General features: G+C 38.6%; 1 pseudogene; it reads left to right on the forward strand.

Annotated features, from left to right (window-relative positions):
- Positions 1-3,145: 3,145 nt before the first annotated feature.
- LOC136665458 (ras-related protein Rab-26-like) overlaps positions 3,146-20,457 on the forward strand; it is a 201,273-nt pseudogene continuing 183,961 nt past the window's right edge.

Below are 20,457 nucleotides of genomic sequence, written 5' to 3' on the forward strand. Positions count from 1 at the left end.
GCAATCCATTTTATCCCATATTACAGTGGTATTTGAACATTTGTGGACCCTTTAGCAACTTCTATTTCTATTTTTTTCCCTTTCTAAATTAGACCTAAAACTTCAGCAGATTTTCATACAAGTCCTAAAAGTTGATAAAGAGAACTTTGTCATTTATTTAATTAAGAAAATTATTTCTTATTAATTATTATTTCTTATCTAATTAATTATTTCCAACATTACATATCTATGAATGGCAAAAATATGTCAACCTTTTCTTTCAGTATCCAGTGTGACCCCATGAAGCAATAACTGCAACTAAATGCTCAGTAGGTTGTGACTTTGTTGTTGATCTTTGATTATCAACAATAATTACATTCTGTATGTGAAAACTGCACTGAATGATCACTGGATTAGGAACACATATCTTATTTCTACACTCATTGTCCATTGTATCAGCTCCACTTACCATACAGGAGCACTTTGTAGTTTTACAATTACAGACAGTAGTCTACATGTTGTTCTGCATACTCTCATATCCCACTTTCATCCTGTTCTTCAATGGTCAGGACCCCCACAAGACCACCACAGAGCAGGGTGGATTATTCTTAGTACACAGTAGTGATGCAGTAGTTTTTAAAGCCTCAGTGTCATTGCTGGACTGAGACTTGTCCACCAAACAAAAACATCAACCCAACAGAATCCTGTCAGCAGCATCCTGTGTCCACTGATGAAGAACTAGGACCAACATAGTAACAGCAACAGATGAGCTACTGTGTCTGATTTTACATCTATAAGTTGGTCAATGTAGAAGGTAGATATGTCTAACAGGGAATACAGAGAGTGGACATAGTGTTTAAAAACTCTAGCAGAAACTGTTGTGTCTTATCCACTCATAGCAACACAACACAGACTAACACACTACCACCACGTCAGTGTCACTGCAGCACTGGGAAAGATCCACCACCCAAATCATACTTGCTCTGTGGGCCTGACCACTGAAGAACAGGTGGACTACAGTCTGTAATTGTACATCTACAAAGTGCTCCTGTGCAGTCAGTGGAGCTGAGAGAGTGGACAATGAGTATAGATACAAGCTAGGTGTTCCTAATCCAGTGATAGTTCAGTATATGCATTATAGATTAGTACTTGTTTTAAACTTCATGTAGTGTTTAAGGAAGTCATTGTTTAAAAAATAACATTATAATCACCCATGTGTCAATGTCTGAAGACATGCCAGGCCAATAAAACCTCTTGGAGATGGCATCTCTTGTCTTCTCCTGCCCACAGTGTGCTCCAAGGCTGCTGGAATGAAATTCTGTGAAAATGACATTTGAATCTTCTGTACTGCACAGAACTTTTGCTTTCAGAGCCCTGGAAGTACCTGATGTAAAATAATTGACCATCTGCAAAATAAAGTAATATATCAAAACAGATGAGAATAAATCCAACAGATTTAGTCATAAGCTTACACTAAATTTCCAGCTTGTAGATAAAGTTAATTATCTACAGAAATACGAATACTGAATGGAATTGCACAGACTAAAATATTGTAATAGAGAAAAACAACTAAGGGAAAAGTTGTGGTCAAAAACACGAAGTATTAACTCTCACAAATTAAACTTGTTGTGGGTAGGTATTGACTGTTCTTGATAATTTAATTAGGCATCTTTGTATAAAAATGGTTTGTTATCGGATTGTTTATGGCCTAAAATGTACAGTATTACTACAATGTATAAGGCTGAAACCTTGGCTACAAAGTGGACGAGATCACTGTAGTGGCCAGACATATTGAAACACGCACAACAGTTTCAAACAATGTTTGTGTAATCCATAGAAACTGAGAGTCAACTCATCTTCAACGTCATAATTGTGAGCCTTCTTCCTAAAAGTGTTAGTCCGTCGGGATTTGTACCATTAGTAAGATAATTGACAATCTGTTTACATAGAACAGGATCCATTTTCAGAGTTAAGGTATAACGATAAACTGAAAATTGTATCTATGAAGCTTCTGTCTGCAAGATAGTACACGTTTTAAGACTACTAAATATGCAACTAGCTAAGTGTAACACCCAATCTCTCTCTATGTTGATGCACGACGTTACGTCTCTTTGTGCAAGATACAATCTTAGGGGTCTAAGCACTGAATGTTTTTTGTTTTTTTGTTTTTTTTTCTCCTTTAATGTATTATTTCTTTTTACACTACATTGTTTTGGTAAAGGCTACACTAAAAATAAATGAATAATAAAAACATACATAGGTAATCAATGATATTTATTTTAAACAAGATTTCAAAACATGATCAAAGCATACTACATGGTAAAATCGCAAAATATGAGTCCTGATTTCAATTATTGAAACACTGATGAGCTGCTTTATAGTAAAAAACAAATTAATGTATAGTATGTTTATGGGCTCATACAGTAAAATGCATTTGAGGGTAACCTGAAGTAATTTGACAAAGCTTAAAAATCGTCAGTAGTCTGCCTCTTTGGCACTGCAATGCTGTCACTAATATAAAATGTGTAGAAACTTGTAGACAAGCATTAGATTTTTTTTTTATCTCAGTCCTTATTCAGAGATTAAGAGAAATTTTTCAAATATTTATTTACACAGCAAGTTCTCCAGTGTTAAATCAACACTATTACTGTTAACTGAACACTGAGAGTGTTAATATATTACACTAAGAGTGAATATACTGTGTACGTTTGAATATATATTAAAAGCACCGAATGTCATGAATCTGCCACGCCACAGAGATTCCCAATTGTTCCAGACGGGGGGCGGGGGTTGAAAGCTGTTGTTGTTGTTGTTTTAAAAACAGGGGGATTTTATTTCCTATAATTTATCTTTGGGATACCTGATGAAAATTCTTAAGTTCGGTAAAATCTTAAAAGTTATAAAAATTATTTAAAATAAGGACGTAAGATTTTCAGTGAAATACAGCTAATGAAGGGAAAAAATCAAGCTTAAGCATAAACAGAAAAAACAGGACTTTCAGAAAATTCATCCAGTGCAAACAGATAGCAGCAAACTGACGTGCAGGTGTACGGTAAACCTGACTATTATTTACATCGTATTAACGTAAAGCCACCGTAAACTGTGTGTAATCGCGTAGTAGCAGCGTCTTCGTAAAGAGTAGTGTGGCCTTTCGCGACTTTTCGTTATGTCCAGGAAAAAGGGTTCGAAGGGGAAAGGCAACGGTGGCAGGCCATCTGCGGTTCCCAAAGAAAGCAACCGCTCAGTTAGGAGCAGCCTGGTGTCCGGGGTCCAGGCCAGCGGAGAGGTTCATCCAATCAGACCACTGGTCATTTAAGGTGAATGTACAGCGGCAACCCTCGAGTTTTGTGTAGTGTTAAAGCCTTGAATGCACTGTATTCATTGTTTTCTTCTTACACAGAAAATAGGCTGTACAATACCAGCATCGTTCCCAAGACAGAATGGTTAGTGATATATGCTGAGTTATATTTGTGTGCACACGTGAGTCAAGGTTTTTAGTGTTTACATAACAACATTACAACTTAAGTTTCACTGATTTTAGGTGCATAAGCAAAACTTTACATTTTTTCATAATATGTGGAATCTAGCAAATAAATATAATTATGCATTGCATTTGCAGCAAATTATTCTCGGTAGAACATGTATGTCTATAAATTATATGTAATATATAATAATGAAGCCTGTTTTTTGATCAGGGCAACCAAACTTTTCACACATCCGTAGATCACAAAGATGATTTGTAGACTCTCCAATGAGCAACCATTGGAGACAAGAGGCTGGAAAAATGTAGAAATTCCAGCTGACATCTTATAGTATTATGATGTTTGAAATGGTGCTAGTTCACATGATTACTGATGATTAAAAAGATGAATATGAATTATATGAGAGATTTATGAAATAAGGGAGTGGGCAGTGTTAAAAATTTGGCTGTGCAAAAGTTGTAAACAGGAAGGTAGATAAGACAACTTAGATTAGCAGAGCAAATATGAACTTAAGGCATGAATTTAATGGCAAGCGAACAAGTTTGGTCTTGATTAAAAGAGTGTCAGCCAGCCTACATACACTTCACATGCAAAATCTTCATGTACTGTAAGCGAGCATGTTTTCTGATTTTAGATCCTATATTAGAGCCCCCTTTTTTGCAGTTTTTATAAAATTCAAATTCTACTTGTTTGGGATGACTTGTGCATTTTTCTAGAATGTTAATTCGGGTGTGTGTGAAGGAAAATATATTTACAACCCAAAATCAGGAATTTCATAGGTGAGCAAACATGTTAAAATGTATGTCTTATTTTTATCTTGTTTTGGAAGTTTTTTTCATGAGATGTGAATAGATTTCCCTGCAGGTTTTTTGGCCTCCCTTTACCTTTATTGCATGCTAGTGACTTAAGTTTCATTAATACAAATATATTGGATAATATTTGTTTAAATTATACTTCCTCTGACAATATTGCCATTAGTGTACCTGCAGAAAGAGGTTTATAAAATAAGTGAATATTTTGGACTGTGACTTGTCTGAGTAACCTGCTGTCATGCTTGATAAGTGCATTTTATTTTACACACAGTATGGGCAAGTACATGAGCCGGATAAAGACTTTTTGGTTTTGTGCCTAAATGGATGTTCCTTCACTTTACTAGATACACTAGTGCATACAATATTGTGGCGCACATGCAACAGCTGTGTCAACACACAGCGATGATGGCAGCTGACCAGGCAATCAAAGTGGCAAGAAAGGATAAATAACATTTTAAGTTTAGCACAAATTGCTGCTGGAACTGTTGGACTTGGACACACTGCCTGTATGCAGTCTAATGATACTCCATTATCTAAAATGTTGAATTGTAATAAATCTCAGATATCATAATGGAAGCATAATGTGGATTGTGCCCTCACAATCCTCTTGGACAGATCTTAAAGGAGCAATCTGTAATAGTGATACCAAGCATTTAAATTTGGAACTATAATACAATTCAAAAGAGTGGAGAAAGCTGGCTGCCTTCTTCCCCTCCCCCCCAGAAGTTGAGCTCGACCAGATTGCCAGTTTTATTAAAACTGAATGACTAAGCAAGAACTTTGGACCGTAATAGCTAAAAAGAATGTGCCATAGCCAACATATTTACACAGAAAATGGTTCATCATTTCAATAAATCCTATACCTATGCAAGGAAAAGGCAAAAAAGGGAATGAGCGGCTGCAATTTCCCTTGCAATTCCAAACCTTTACTGTCCAGACCCACCTTAAATATTTAGACTAGACAAGGCTGGTTTTACTTATCCATTTTCCCTTCCACCATAAATGTTGTTTAGGAGACAGAACTTTGCATTTTGTTCACAGTTTTCGTAGTCAAACAGTCTTATTGGCGTTATTCGCCAGCTTCTTGAATTCTCTGTTCCACCTTAAGAGCAGAAGCTAGCTCTATAGCTTTTGAAATTTTTTGAAGCAACTTTTAGTCCTCTTCATCCATTTAAACCACACAAACCCATTGTATGTCATGTCAAAAAACATTTACATACTTAAGTGAAAGAAAAAAGGGAAAGACTGGTTTCTTTAAAACAAACAAACAAACAACGATATTTACATCTTTTAATCATGTTGTTTTTCACCTTTTTGTATAAATCACACAAAGCACACTCCTGACACATTTCAAACATCACTATGCCTCACTTTCTTTATATAAAACACACAATCTATGGTGTTTACTCCTTTTAATCTATACATATGTGTCTGTACTTCTATACATTTTCATAAATTATTTGCTGTTACCTGTTCAGGAGAAAGTTAGCCAGCTCTGGTTGTGTTGTGTAAAGTTGCTTTTTCTAAACTGCCTCCACTTTCAAACACAAGGCCAATATTTCCTTTCAATTTATTCTGTCTCTGGTCATGGAGATTTTTAGAAGGTCTGGTAAAATTTAACATTTACTCTGTTCACTTGGTTATTTAATGGCAGCAAGAAAATATGTTTGTAGACATAGCAACTCGGTGGGTTTGGATGTAATATGACTAGACAGAGGGCGAGATCACAGGAGCTCCACTCTGGACTAGGCATTCCTCAAAGAGAATATACTGCTTCAGCAATGCTGTGAGAGGTAGCAATGTTTTAGCTTTGACTTTTCTTAATCTATGACCACACACCCTAGACATTTTATGACTAAGTACAGTAAATATCTTACAGATTGATCCTTTAAAGGAATACTTCAGAAATGTATTACTGAAACTCTGTCAATTAACGTTCACTTATAGGTATTGTCTAGATGCTTTAGCTTTGACATTTGTTACACTACATGCACATGAGATTTTAGATATACATTTTGGATTATTGTTATATGATTATTATTTTTATTGTTTAAAATAGTTTAGAGGGGGAAAGCACATAAACAAATCTTGAATTTGGCTTGTCACATATTGCTAACATGCATTGTAGCATTAACTTATATCCTGGTTAATAGCAATAAGTTTACATTTGTAGAACAATCAATCCAAACTATACTTAAAATACTCCCAGGTTAAAAAGACTGCCAATACATATTTACCGTCACATTAATAAAACGTCCACATTAAAAAAAATGAACATTTTATTTAAATTTCCATATTAAATAAATGATCACTTCAGATAAACCTCGGATTGGTCAGAAATTTGACATGATAATAGGCTCTAGTGTGCCTAGGTATCACCATCTAAAATATCGTGGCTGTAGCATGAAAAAGCACAAGCAACATGAGTGGGAATAGGGTCTATGATCGTGTGAAGTTTCCTGGCTGTAGCTTGAAAACTCTAGGAGGTGTAGCATTTACAATATCGGGGCGAGATTAATAATAATGATAATGATAATAAGATTACGAAAAACAGTAACTTGGCTTTACATTAGCTTATATGCTGCTTAATAGTTGTGATGTTAAATTTATAGAACAGTCTTTCCAATACTACCTTTAAAATACCACCAGCTAAAAAAACTACCAGTGTACTTTGACTGCCACCTTTAATGGTAGTCAAATGCAGTTTTGCTTGGCGCTTGGCTTCTTGGAGTCCTGGCTGAATCAGAAAATACCGGACACTCATGTTCACTTGAACGGATTTACTACTGTGAAGGAGGACAGCGTTTACAATCAGACCGGTAAGAAGAAAGGAGTAGGGCTCGCTTTGTTTGTGAACAACACAGTCACAGTGAAAGAAGTGATCTGTTAACCGGACATAGAACTGGGTGTGGTGGGAATGCATCCGTTCTATTTGCCGAGAGGATTCATAAAAGTAGTACTGTGTGCAGTGTATATTCCACTTTCCACCAGTGCAGACACAGCATGTGAAGTCGCCCACACTACCATCGCAAGAGTGCAGAACCAGAGTCGTAGTGCATTAATCGCAGTGTCTGTAGACTTTAATCATGTTTCTCTCTCATTGTGTCTGCCCACATTCAGCTGGTGTGAACCAGAAGAAGAGAGCCTTTAGGTCAGGGGACAAGGAAGAGCTGAACAGGTTACAAGCAAAACGCAGAATAAGGATAAAGGAGGTCAAGGAGGAGTATAGCACTAAACTGGAGACAAATTGGAGCAGAACAATGCACATGATATGTGGAGAGGCCTGAACGACATCACTGACTTTAATCCATGCAGCTGTAGGACAAGAACAGAGGGCAGTCTTGAATGAGCAAATGAGTTAAACCAGTTCTTTCTAAGGTTTGACAATGTCTCTTCTCCTGCCCCATTGTTTACTTCGTCTCCAGTGGTTTCGCCTCTACACCTCAGGAAGACAACAGCCACCACAATTCACAGCCCAAACCTCCTCCACACCAAGCATTTACACCAGGTGAAGAAGGAGCTACGGAAACTTACAGTGTAAAGCTGCAGGATAGGATAGCATTGAACCTAAGGTCCTGAAACTTTGTGCTGAGCAGTTGTGTGGAATCCTTCAGCACATCTTCAACCTGTGCTGCAGCAAAGCGAGGGTCCCAGTCAGGTGGAAAACTTCTTGTGTGTTTCCTGTTCCCAAGAAGAAGCACCCAGTGGCACTGAATAACTACCGTCCAGTTGGCCAGACCTCCCACCTGATGAAGACTCTGGAAAGACTGATGTTGGGCCACTTGAGATCACTGGTCGGAGCTGCCCTGGAACCCCTGCAATTTGCATACAGTGATGGCATTGCAGTGGATGATGTGGTTATCTACCTGCTGGACAAAGTGTATTCCCATCTGGACACAACAGGCAGCACTGTGAGGATCATTTTCTTTGATTTCTTCAGTGCATTCAACACTCTACAGCTTGTGTTACTCAGGGAGAAACTGCAACAGATGCAGGTAAACAAATCCATCATATCATAGATGATGGACTACCTGATTGGTCACCCTCAGTATGTGCGTCTGCAGGGCTGTTTCAGACACTGCAATGTGCAGTGTGGGCCCCCCCAGGGGACTGTATTAGTACCATTCCTGTTCAATATCTACACCTCCGACTTCAGATACAACACTAGTATATGCGATCTGCAGAAATTCTCACATGACACTGCCATTGTGGGGTGTATCAGGAACGGACAGGAAGCTGAATACAGGGAGTTGGTGTCAGACTGTCAGCTGGTGTGAGCTGAATCTTCTGCAACTCAACATCAGTAAGACGAAGGAGATTGTGGTGGACTTCAGGAAATTTACATCTGTCCCATCACCAGTGTTGTAAACTTGTCTTCTGGTGGTTTCAAAGTGAAGAGAGGAGACCAGTCTGGATATAATGCTGTTTATTGAGCGCTCTGGTTGATCCTCAGACTGATCTCAGAATGATCTGGTCACAGGCTGAATCTCAGACTGATCTAATGGTTTGTTAGAGGCACACAGGCATACCCATTTTACAACTTCACACATGGATTGATCTTTACCTAAAACAGGATCTGGAAGCACCAGGAACTGTCGTAAACATCATCTGAGTTCCTGGTGCACTGTCGTAAAGTTAACAGCTGTTCTTATCAAAGGTGTTTAAAACAGGGAATGTGTGATCTCTAAAACAGTTCAAATGTTACAGAAGAAATGGTACAATTCAGATCCAAAGGAAAAAAAGAATACAACACCAGTTACCATCAATGGAGTGGAAGTGGAGGTGGTTGGTAGTACCTGGGCGTGCACTTGGATGACAGACTAGACTGGAGTTCTAACACCTGTGCAGTGTTCAAGAAAGTACAGAGCCATCCACTAAACTCCTTTGGACACTCTACCAGTCCATCGTTGCTAGTGCTCTATTCTATGCTGTTGTGTGCTGGGGCAACAACATTAACAAAATTACACTGAACAAACTAATCAAGAAGGCTGGCTGTGTTGTTAGAGTCAAACTGGACACTCTGGAGGTGGTGGCAGAAAAACAGGGACTTAACAAATTGATAGACATTATGGACAATACTTCACACCCCTTGCACACTACAGTGGACAAACAGAGAAGCACGTTTAGTGGAAGACTGATACAGCTGTGCTGTGCTAAGGAGCGCTGTGTGAGGTTGTTTCTTCCCACAGAAATAAGGCTTTACAACGAGTCTCCTAACTGCAGGGACATGACTGACCATCCACTGTTTGAACTGTGCTGAACTACACCGTACTCTTACATGTCCTGTCAATATTGTCATTTATACAATCATGATGCACTCATTGTCACTGCTTTTTATCTGATTTGTTACTAGTCCACATTATTATTCTGCTCTTTGGACTGACCATTTTTGTCTCTGAAGCTCAGTGTACTAAGAGTAAATTTAAATGACAACTTTACTGACTTTGAACACCACTAGTTCAATGATAATTATGCTGCTCTGTTTTTGACATGTACATTGTCATTTATGTATATAGATATTTTACACTTGTGTTGTAATATATCTTATCACGTATGATTCTTAGTGCTATGTGCTTGTGTCATACACAGATCTCCAATGTATATATACCCTCCTCTAATATATCAAGGTTCATAGCAGTGTACCACATTATTATTTTTTTTTTGTAACCCACTTCTATATCCTTGCACTATTTATTGTTATTTCTTTCTGTATGTCTTTTCTTGTGCACTATGTACAGTACTGTGACACTACAATCTCCTTCGGGATCAATCATTTTTTATCTTATCTAATAAAAATTCCACATTAAAAAATGGCCATTTAAATTAGACTTTCACCTAAAATAAATGACCACTTCAAATAATCCTTAAAACCTTAACAATTACCATTATTTTTGACTAAAAAAAAAAAAAAATCCATGTTAAAAAATTCCACCTTAAAACACATTTAAATTAGACTTACACTATAAATAAATAACCACTTCAAATAATCATTAAAACCTTAAAAAGACTGCTTTATTGATATATTGAGCACCACCTTAAATATATCCACCTTAAACAAAACAAAACAAACAAACAAAAAAAAAACAGCCATTTTTTAAGACTTCTACCTTAAGTAAATGACCACTTCATAGAAACGGACATATTAAAAAAATACCACATTCAAAAGTCTCCCATTATATTTTGCAGGCCACCTTAAAAATATCAGTCATTTTACTTAGGCTTCCATTATAAGTGAGTGACCACTTCACAAACAGTCACATAAAAATAAATACCACATTAAAAAGACACATTATATTTTGCAGGCCAAAATAACATCTGCCATTTTATTTAGGCTTCCACCTTAAGTAAATGACTACGCTAAATAAATGGACACCTTAGAAAACCCTACCACTGTAAAAAGACTCCCATTATATTTAGATTACCTTGTTCAATAAACTACTGATGGAATTTCACATTCCCCCTTAAAAATCTGGCCACATCCGGGGCTTCCTTAAGTCAGTGCCTTATTCTGTTATTACTATGCATTAGGCTCTATGCGTCTGTCTGTATTGTCTTTTTTTATATGATGTGAAGGGTCCCGGTGTGCCCAGGTCTCACCATGTGAAATTTCATAACTTGTAACTTAAAAATTAGTTAGAACAGGTTAAAATTTTGGCCAATGTATTCCTATGGGAAAAATTCCCACTTTGGAAGCTCTTATTCTGAAATCTATATGTCTAATCACAAGCAACCAGAGGTGTTATAGGATCTATGATTGTGTGAAGTTTTGTGGCTGTAGCTTGTAAACCCTAGGAGGAAATAGCGTTTTCAAAGTCAGAAAGATAATAATAATATGATGATGAAAAACAGTAATAAGAAGTTGTTTTTGAAAAACAGTAATTTTATGTGTTGGTGGCAGGACTAATGCATAAATGAAAAAAGCAGCACAAAGTTTTGTTCATAACATATAACACTGGCATTAGAGACATGGGGAGACATTTTCTGGTGTTAGTGTGTTTATAAAACTCCATATAGCTGTGCAAGGACACATTAAACATCACGTTTTACTCTAACCATTGAATTAATAAGTAATTGTAATTCTTAAAAAACACAGTTAGTTGTCCCCTAACTTTTAATTAATTTTATTTAAAATTAAATGCTAGTTGATTTACCACCAAATAACAAAGAAAACCAAGAACATTCTGTTGATTTTAAGAATTACAATTACATCTAATTGAATTGGTTGGTGACCAACCCCAGTAAAAAGGGACGGGTAGCTTGTTAATATATTTAAGGTTTGTTTATATGCAAGAAGACACATCATGTGCTACAAAAGCAGTCAGTGAAGTAGAACATTACTGCTTTGAAACTGGGTGGACTCAGACAGCCAGGGTTTTGTATGTCATAAACATAAGCAACCAATCCTGTCAAATTGCAGGGCAGGGAGTTTGATCTGTAGGTGTGAGGTGGAGGGATACGTGAAGACGAAGGCAGGGACTAAACTTCACATAATGCCTTTCATGCTTGTACAACCTCATTATACAGAGAATGGATATGCAAGCTGCCAATCAGTGAAATATGTAGCTAATCATAAATGATATCAAAAGTAAGGTGTTGATTTTGTGTGTGGTCTCCAGAACTCTCATAATTATTAGAAGGGTGGTAGGCGTTCTAGCAGATCTGACTAATGCTCTCTTTTTATAGAGCTGAAGCAACAGGTCTTCACGTATGGGGAATAAATCCATAGACGTTGTTTTCAGAGCACTTTAAAGTGTAACCCCTTAGGTCTGTGTACCTAAACAAGCACCCAAATGCAGCACCCTCCAGCTCATCCTCTGGGGATGAAGTGGCTTTGAAGTGACTTCTTTCTTGTTATGCTGTTGTGCTGTTTCGAGGAAATGAATTAATGTGTTCCTCAAAAATGCACTAACTGGCCTTAGTTCAAAAATAGCTCCCTTTTGAAATGCATATAGAGAAAAGATTTGAAGGGCCCTTTAAGCTTGAAATAACTGCAGTTGTGTTGGAGAGGCTTCAAAAGCGGCACTATAGTGAGGAAACATCAACTTGATTATAAAGTGTTTTGAGCATTGCTAATAAGTTGAAATTTGGTTATAAGCCAGTTATCACACTAAACTCACTGATAGCATGTCTGAAAACTTGAAGTATTTGCAGTAAAATGTTTACACTCTTTTTTACGGAAGCGCATTACTGTCATACATACAAAAATCCTCAGTAAGTCATTATTATGAGATAAGCATCTCGTTATTATGAGGGATTATATTGTAAATATTATATAATATATTGTAATTAGGAGATAAGTATCTCATAATTATGAGATACATACCTCGTTTACCTATCTTGTTTAAACTGTTTTGTAATTTTGTGTTTTTCATATTTTTAATACACTGTTATAAATAATTTATGAATAATATATTTGGAAAGAGAGACTGGCCCTTAAGAATTTTTATATGATCCGGTTCGCCCCCTTTGGAAAAAAATTTTGGACACGCCTGCCCCAATTGCACACATTTACAGAACGACACTTTCACTAACTTGATGCGAGGAGGAGACGAGGGTGCCTTTGTTCATTTGCCGCGACAATACTTTACCTCTTCACATATGCAAACCTTTTTTTTTTTTTATGTCAGGCCAGGTCCAAACTGCTGCTCGGTGTAGCCAAGTTTGTGATTTTGCCGCTAGATTTAGTGACTTTTCAGACTTTCTGGTGAATCATTATGAAGAAAATATAAAATCCTGTACTTCCAGAAATGGAGCAATAGGAAACATGCATCTCTCTCCGCGCTCCCTCAGCTCCCAGAGACACAGATCTCTGTCCACAGTTCATCGGCTCCCAGAGATGGAGCTGCAGCAGCTCTCTCTCCCAGAGGCATTCTCACATGGTTGTTCTACCCTAGGGTTCATTGTGTTATGTCATGTCAGGTTTCCTTGATTATGTTCTAGGTATTTCTTGTCGAATGTGTCTTTTTTTAGCATGTGCTCTGTGTTCCTTTTTGTGTGCCAAAAGGAATGCAATAAATTTATGCATTTTTTTGTACTTGAAGGAAAACAAATACCAAATACAAAATAAAACTCTAGAAGTCAGTGGGCAGTAGCTGTAGTAGTTGGAGAACTCAGTGGCTTGATTCCAGAAGATTCATGTCAAAGAAATATATACTGCATTCACTTTTGAAGTAATTAGTCGTTATTGATCGAGAGTTCCCCTTTTCGGAGAACTGCAGGCGTAACTGGTTTCTCCCCGGAGTGGAGTGGCTTCTTCAGAGTAGTCGCCTCACTGTTCGGTTCTCCAGAAGGAGTGCCCTTAGAAGTCAGCTTATAACGCTAATATATCCGCTATCAACTAATCAAAAAGGGTGATATCTTATTCTGGTCACGAATAAGTTTCACCTACTTTGATCACTCGTGAGATCACACTTCGATGGGTGATAAAACAAAACACAATTAAAAGAAAAGAAAGTATTCAAATCATTTGACGTACTCGTAGACTTTCTCACACTAGCTAACTCAAGATGCCTCCTGGGAGCTTAGTGAGGTTTCTTCAAAAGTCTTCGTTCGTCGGCGTGAAGAGGAGAAAGCGTCTCGCTTGGAGAGGTTGGAGCTTGAAGAAATGAACAAAGAGAACGCGTGCAGGTGTTCAGAGCGGAAACGAAGTTAAGAGTCAGAGAGAAAAAGAGCGAGTTGAGCTGAGTTGAGCTTCCGATCTTCTGAGCTGAACCGCTGAACTGCTGAGCTGCACTGCACTGCACGGGCGAACTGCTCTCTGAACTGCACACTCTCTTTTTCTGAACTGATGTGCCGAGCTGAACTTCTTTTCAAAGCCAGCACGGTCACGCCCTATTGGGAGGTGTCCCTTCTTCGATTGGGTCGAGTCCGAGGCTCACGTGACTCTCCCGAAAGAGAGAAGAGGGGGAGTTTGAATCAGAGATTCACACAGAAGGAATAGAAATTTCACGTATTGAAATTTCTTATACATGTTAATAATATACAACAATGAGCGTCCTGGATTATTAATATCAAACATTTACATAAGATTTCATCTTGGGTACGTTGTGTTTACGTCCCATTTACGATATTGTTTTTAGAAGGTATTAATTCGTTTTTCTAATCAGAGACAGAAATTTCTTTCATGATTGACAACAGTAATACACATCACTTCATTGGTTGATAGATGTCCATCTGAAGACAATAGGATGACACTCGTACATATTGTTTATGCATATTAATCAGAATTTGATTCCATTTTCGTTATTGTTTAGGCGAACTCGAGCGAGCCGTAGTTTCGCCAGTGTCCATTTGGGGTCGCTGTTGATCCATGTTGTTCGTCCGGTGTGGATGAGTTAACGGGAGGTCACCCCGAGTTCAATCAGTTTGACCATCTGGGGCTGTCTGTTTATTGGGCTCGAGATAAGGACGAGACATTTAGGTGCCATTGTCATAAACTCCCCCCTTTTGTTCGAGGTTCCTGTTTCTTGAAAGCATTATAAACTTGTTATCTTTAGTTCCTGAAGAGAGGAAGGGGGCCAGGGGCCAGGTGTCGCTGGAAAGTGTCCTGCTCCAGTCTTTGATGTTAGATCTTATGTGCGTGCGTGTGTGTGGGGGGCTGCAGGGTCTTTGCCCCCCCGCAGTTTGTGGAATGTTAATTCGGTCGCAGACAGAAGGTCCTGGTCAGAATGAAAAAGTTTTAATTCAAAACTTTTCATTTCTTCATTTGACTTTTCATCTCGTTATCCGGTCTATACTCCACTACAAACGGCAACCTGAAATTAGAAGTAACTGAGGCAGTAGTGAGGAAAAACTATAGCTAACTTGCAAATAAATTAACTAACGGCAGTTATATGATATAAATATACAATAATTACATAAATTGGCTGCAATTCTGGGTGGTGATTTTACAGTACAAATATTGGGTGGTTTCTTCTGGGTGCACAATATCTGATTGGTCAGTGGAACCATAACAAAGGAAATAGTAGATACACTGAGATGACCTGTTAGCAAGATTGTAGCAAAAAAAAAAAAAAAAAAAAACATGGCTAGCTACAGAAATACATCTCCCCTATAGATGTTATTTAAATTGTATAATTTAACTGATTAATATAATTCTCAGGTTTAGTCTAGGTGGTTGTATGTGTCTGTTGGTACTTCTGATAGATTTGTTTTCAGAAAATTTTACACTTCATTCATTATCTGAAACCACTTATCCAGTTCAGGGTTGTGGTGGGTCCGCAGCCTACCCGGAATCACCAGGAGCTAGGCAGGAACACAGCTTGGAGGGGTTGCCAGTCCTTCCCAGGGCAACATACACACAAACCCCTACGGACACTTTTGAGTCACCAATCCACATACCAACATGTGTTTTTTGACTGTGAGAGTAAACCAGAGCATCCGGGGGAAACCCTGCGGACAATGGGGAGAACACACCAAACTCCTTACAGAAAGTCACCCGGAGTGGGACTTGAACCCACAACCTCCAGGTCCCTGGAGCTGCGTGACTGCAACACTACCTGCTGCGCCACCGTGCTGACAAAATTTTACACTTGTTATATGTTATTTTTTTCTTTTCTGATGCAGGTGGGATATTTTGAAATGAATTTTATCCCAAGTATATCTGGAAATGAATAAATATTCAGGTGCAACTCACTTAATTATAATATCATCAATTTTTTTTATATCAGTAATTCACTTCAAAAAGTGAAAATTATTACATAGATGCATTACAAAAATAGAGTTATGAAAACCCAAAAGTCATTCTCTCAGAAAATTTGAATAATCCACACAAAACACCTGCAAAGGTTTCCTAAGCCTTTAAAATGGTCCCTTAGTCTTGTTCAGTAGGCTACACAATCTTGGGGAAGACTGCTTACTTGACAGATGTACAGAAGGCACCCTCCTGCTTTATCCAAGCACATTAATGGAAAGTTGGGAGAAAAGAAAAAGTGTGGTAGAATGAGGTGCACAAGCAGCAGGGATAACCACAGCCTTGAAAGGATTGTCAAAAAAAGGCCATTCACAAATTTGGGGGAGATTCACAATGAGTGGACTGCTGCTCGAATCAGTGCTTCAAAAGCCACCACACACAGATGTATCCAGGACATGGGCTACAAATGTGGTATTCCTTGTGTCAAGCCACACTGGACTGTTGCTCAGTGTCCAAAGTCTTGTTTTCAGATGAAAGTAAATTTTGCCTTTCATTTGAAAATCAAGGGCCCAGAGTCTGGAGGAAGAGTGGAGAGGCACACAATCCAAGCTGCTTGAGGTCTAGTGTGAAGCTTACACAATCAGTGATGGTTTCGGGTGCCATGTCATTTTGTGGTTTTGGTTCACTGTGTTATATCAACTCCAATGTCAGTGCAGCCATCTACGAGGACATTTGAAAACACTTCATGCTTCCCTCTGCTGACAAGCTTTATGGAGATGCGGATTTCATTTTCCAGCTGGACTTGGCACCTGTCTACACTGCCAAAAGTACCAATACCCGGTTTAATAACCGCAGTATCACTGTGCTTTATTGGCCAGCAAATTGTGATGTAAACCCCATATAAAATCTATGGGCTATTGTCAAGAGGAGGATGAGACACACCAGTCCCAACAATGCAGATGAGAAAAAGGCTGATGTCAAAGCACCCTGAGCTTCCATAACACCTCAGCAGTGGCACAGGCTGACCGCCTCCACGCAACGCCGCATTGATGCAGTAATTCATGCAAAAGGAGCCCCGACCAAGTATTGAGTATTGCATATACAGTACATACTTTTCAGTCAGCCAACATTTCTGTATTAAACATATATATTTAAATTGGTCTTGTATGATAATCTAATTTTCTACGATAATAATGTTTGGGTTTTCATTGGCTATAGGCCATAATCATCAACATTAAAAGAAATAAATGCTTAAAATAGATCACTCTGTTTGTAATCAGAATCTAAATGAGTTTCACTTTTTTAATTGAAAACTTGATATACTAATTTCTTGAGATGCACCTGTATGTTAGCAAAATTAATATATAATTAATAAAACAAATAATAAATAATATGAGAGAGACAGACATCCACTGTTTGTGCACTTGAAATCACCCAAGGCATTGTTTGTGTTTTTTATGGAATCATTGGGCACAAGGCAGGAAAACACCGTGGAGGGGGCACCAGTCCCTCACAGGGCAACACACACACACTCACACCTATGGACACTTTGGAGTCGCCAATCCACGTACCAGCATGTGGAGTATGTAGAATCAGCAATGATGGGTTTTCTGTGCTCTAGGTGATGCTGGTAGGAGATTCAGGGGTAGGAGAGACTTTTATGCTTGTTCGCTTCAAGGATGGAGCCTTTCTGGCAGGCAGCTTCATCTCTACGGTGGGCATTGACTTCAGGGTGAGTGTGACATAAGCATGCACACACTTACACAAATGAAATATACACATACACACCTTATCTCCACTTAATGTCTTAGAGCCCTTGAGACCAAAAGAATAGTTCAGTTAAAGTCAAATTCCCTCAAATATGAAAGCAAATTTAGAGGCTGAAACATGCAAAGAAATCTCTTAGATTACATTTCTTTAATAAGTAGGTCAGTATTTGGAGAGTATAATGAATGGGACCTGACTGTAAAGATTTTAATTTAATTAAAGAGTTTTTACTGGGCAGATTTTCTACTGTTTTAGAAGCCTCCTTGCTATTAATTAAACGTGCTTTCATTGTAAGGGTTTTCTTGGTAATAGGTGCATCTGCTGTACTACTTTAATTGGGTGATTTACACTGGGAAAATCATGTTAAAGCTGGGCTTCAGCCTTCAGCCGCAGATGACCAGAGAACAATGAAGACATGAGGATGACCTCATTCTTTTTTTTATGGAATCCCATGGAACAGAATCTTATTTTAGCTCATTCAGTAAATGATTTTGAATAAGAATGTGCCAATATGACAACTGTAGACAATTTCAAAAAGCATATGTCCCAAATAGTAACTTTACAGGTGAAGGAAAAAGCTTTCTTGACTTTCAATGGAAGTCAGTGTAAGACGTTTTGTTTCAAGTAAATATGGACCCTTTCTGTAGGTCCATTCAGCATGAAATTTTCACAAAATTTAAAGGACAGCTGCTGTGTTAAAATGATGTAGTGAACTAAAGCTCTACAAAAATGAAGATGTGTGTTTTTGGACAGCAATATACTTTATATTTGATATTTGACATTTGTGGACACTACCTATAATGAGTGAATTTAGCTTTAAATGAGACATTTACTATTTGAATTAAAAAAAAGCTTTTTATAAAATTCTGATGAAATTGCCTCACTTTTTTGGTAGATCTCCAGTCTATTTGCATGCTCGAAATGGTCTAATATGTTTACAAAGCCCAAGTATCTGTAAATGAGTAAAACAAAAACAATGTCTCGGTCCTTGGTTCTATGCTTTCTCTCTCTGCTCATGCCAGAGAAATGGTATCTGGAGGTATTTAAACAATGGAGAGAACTTCAAACGTTGTAAAGCATGGACAGAGATGAAGGTATTGCTCTGTTCCTGCTCCATGTGTGTAATATAGTCTTACTTTGCTGTTTTGGATGACTTAAAGTGGACATGTCTCTAAATTCAGGAGATGGCTAATTGCATTACTGAAGGTGTTACTAAACTAAATAACTTGAGTATAATATGAGTTTGTGTGGTAATTCAAACAATGAATAAAAACTTAGTCACACTTGAAATTAACACAGTTCTCTGGGAAGCTTCTGCTTTCGGGTGAGGGTACGCTATGCGCGTTTGTTGCTGCCGCTTCTCGCTGGAATTATTATTATTATTTCTTTTTATTTTTCTTCTTCCCCCCTCCCTCATCCCTGGTTATTTGTCTACTTTTTCAACTGTTTAACTCCTACGTCTGACGTCTCTCCGGTGGATTCTCTGGACTCCGCTTGCGAGTTTGTTTACATCGACGCGCTGAGCTGCATCGTGCTGTATGTGGGTGAGTGCTTTGCGCTTTGCTGTGCGCGTTTGCTGCTGCCGCTTTTTTTTTTCTTCCCATCTCCGGAGTTATCCTGGTGGTTGGCTGGTGCCGCAGGGTGGCAAACGTGGCGAGGCCTTGGGCGTTTCGCACGGGAGTGTTTTTTTTTTTTTTTGCGCCCCCTCTACATTGGTCATGACGCCAGCCCAACTCCACACTTTTTGCTTTCATTCTCGGCTTGACAGTTCCACGTACAAATTATGTCAGTCACTTGGAATAACCCGGCGCCCACGCTACATTCATCGCTCCTCCAGACCTCGACTTACGGCGTATCGTTCTTCGGACTCTGCTATTCCTGTCATATGGTCTAGTGGGCGGAATCAGCGCCCGTACAGCTCTCAAGAAATCAACGCTGACGTTTTCCGGTCTTTCCCTCGAGCCGCCCCACTGCCATCGATGAACTGCTCCAACACGTCACACAGACTTAAACTTGGACTACTTAACTCCCGCTCCATCACAGATAAAGCTCCTTTACTTAATGATCTCATGTTTGTGAACCACATCAGTGTATTTTTCCTCACAGAGACATGGCAAAAACCTGGTGATCATTTCCACCTTAATTTGTTGACTCCTAGTGGTTTTAGATATTTAGCCAAGCCCAGGCCACAGGGGAAGGGGGGTGGTCTCGCTGTAATTCTTGAGGATTCACTTAATGTATGTCTCTGTGAGTTTCATGAAGTAAAACCATTTGAATACATGGCTCTGAAACTGGTCAGCTCAACCCCTGTGCTGTTTCTGTTAATCTATCGCCCACCAAAGACCTCCTCTGATTTCTTCACAGAACTCTGTGAGATACTCACCTTGGCCAGTTCTGCATGTCCAGCACTGGTCATGCTAGGGGATTTTAACATCCATGTTGATGCTATCTGTTCATTGACAACTGAATTTGAGTCTCTGCTGGACTGCTTTAGCTTGACACAACATGTTGATTTTCCCACACACTCACATGGCGACACATTGGATTTAATTTGTTCTTCTGGTCTATCTGTTACCTCTGCCTCTCGGTCTATTGTTGGTGTTTCTGACCACAAGCTTGTTGAAGCATCTGGTAACATCTCGGTTTCACGTCAAAGCTATCGAACCTCAATCTTTTTCCGTCCTTCTTCAGTCTTCTGCACTCTCTTCTATTTCCCGGCTGTCCTGTCCTGATGACATTCTGACTCTCTTTAATGACACTGTTTCTGGTGTACTAGACCAATTGG

Source organism: Hoplias malabaricus, chromosome 13 (genome assembly GCF_029633855.1).
Source record: "Hoplias malabaricus isolate fHopMal1 chromosome 13, fHopMal1.hap1, whole genome shotgun sequence".
Taxonomy (NCBI): domain Eukaryota; kingdom Metazoa; phylum Chordata; class Actinopteri; order Characiformes; family Erythrinidae; genus Hoplias; species Hoplias malabaricus.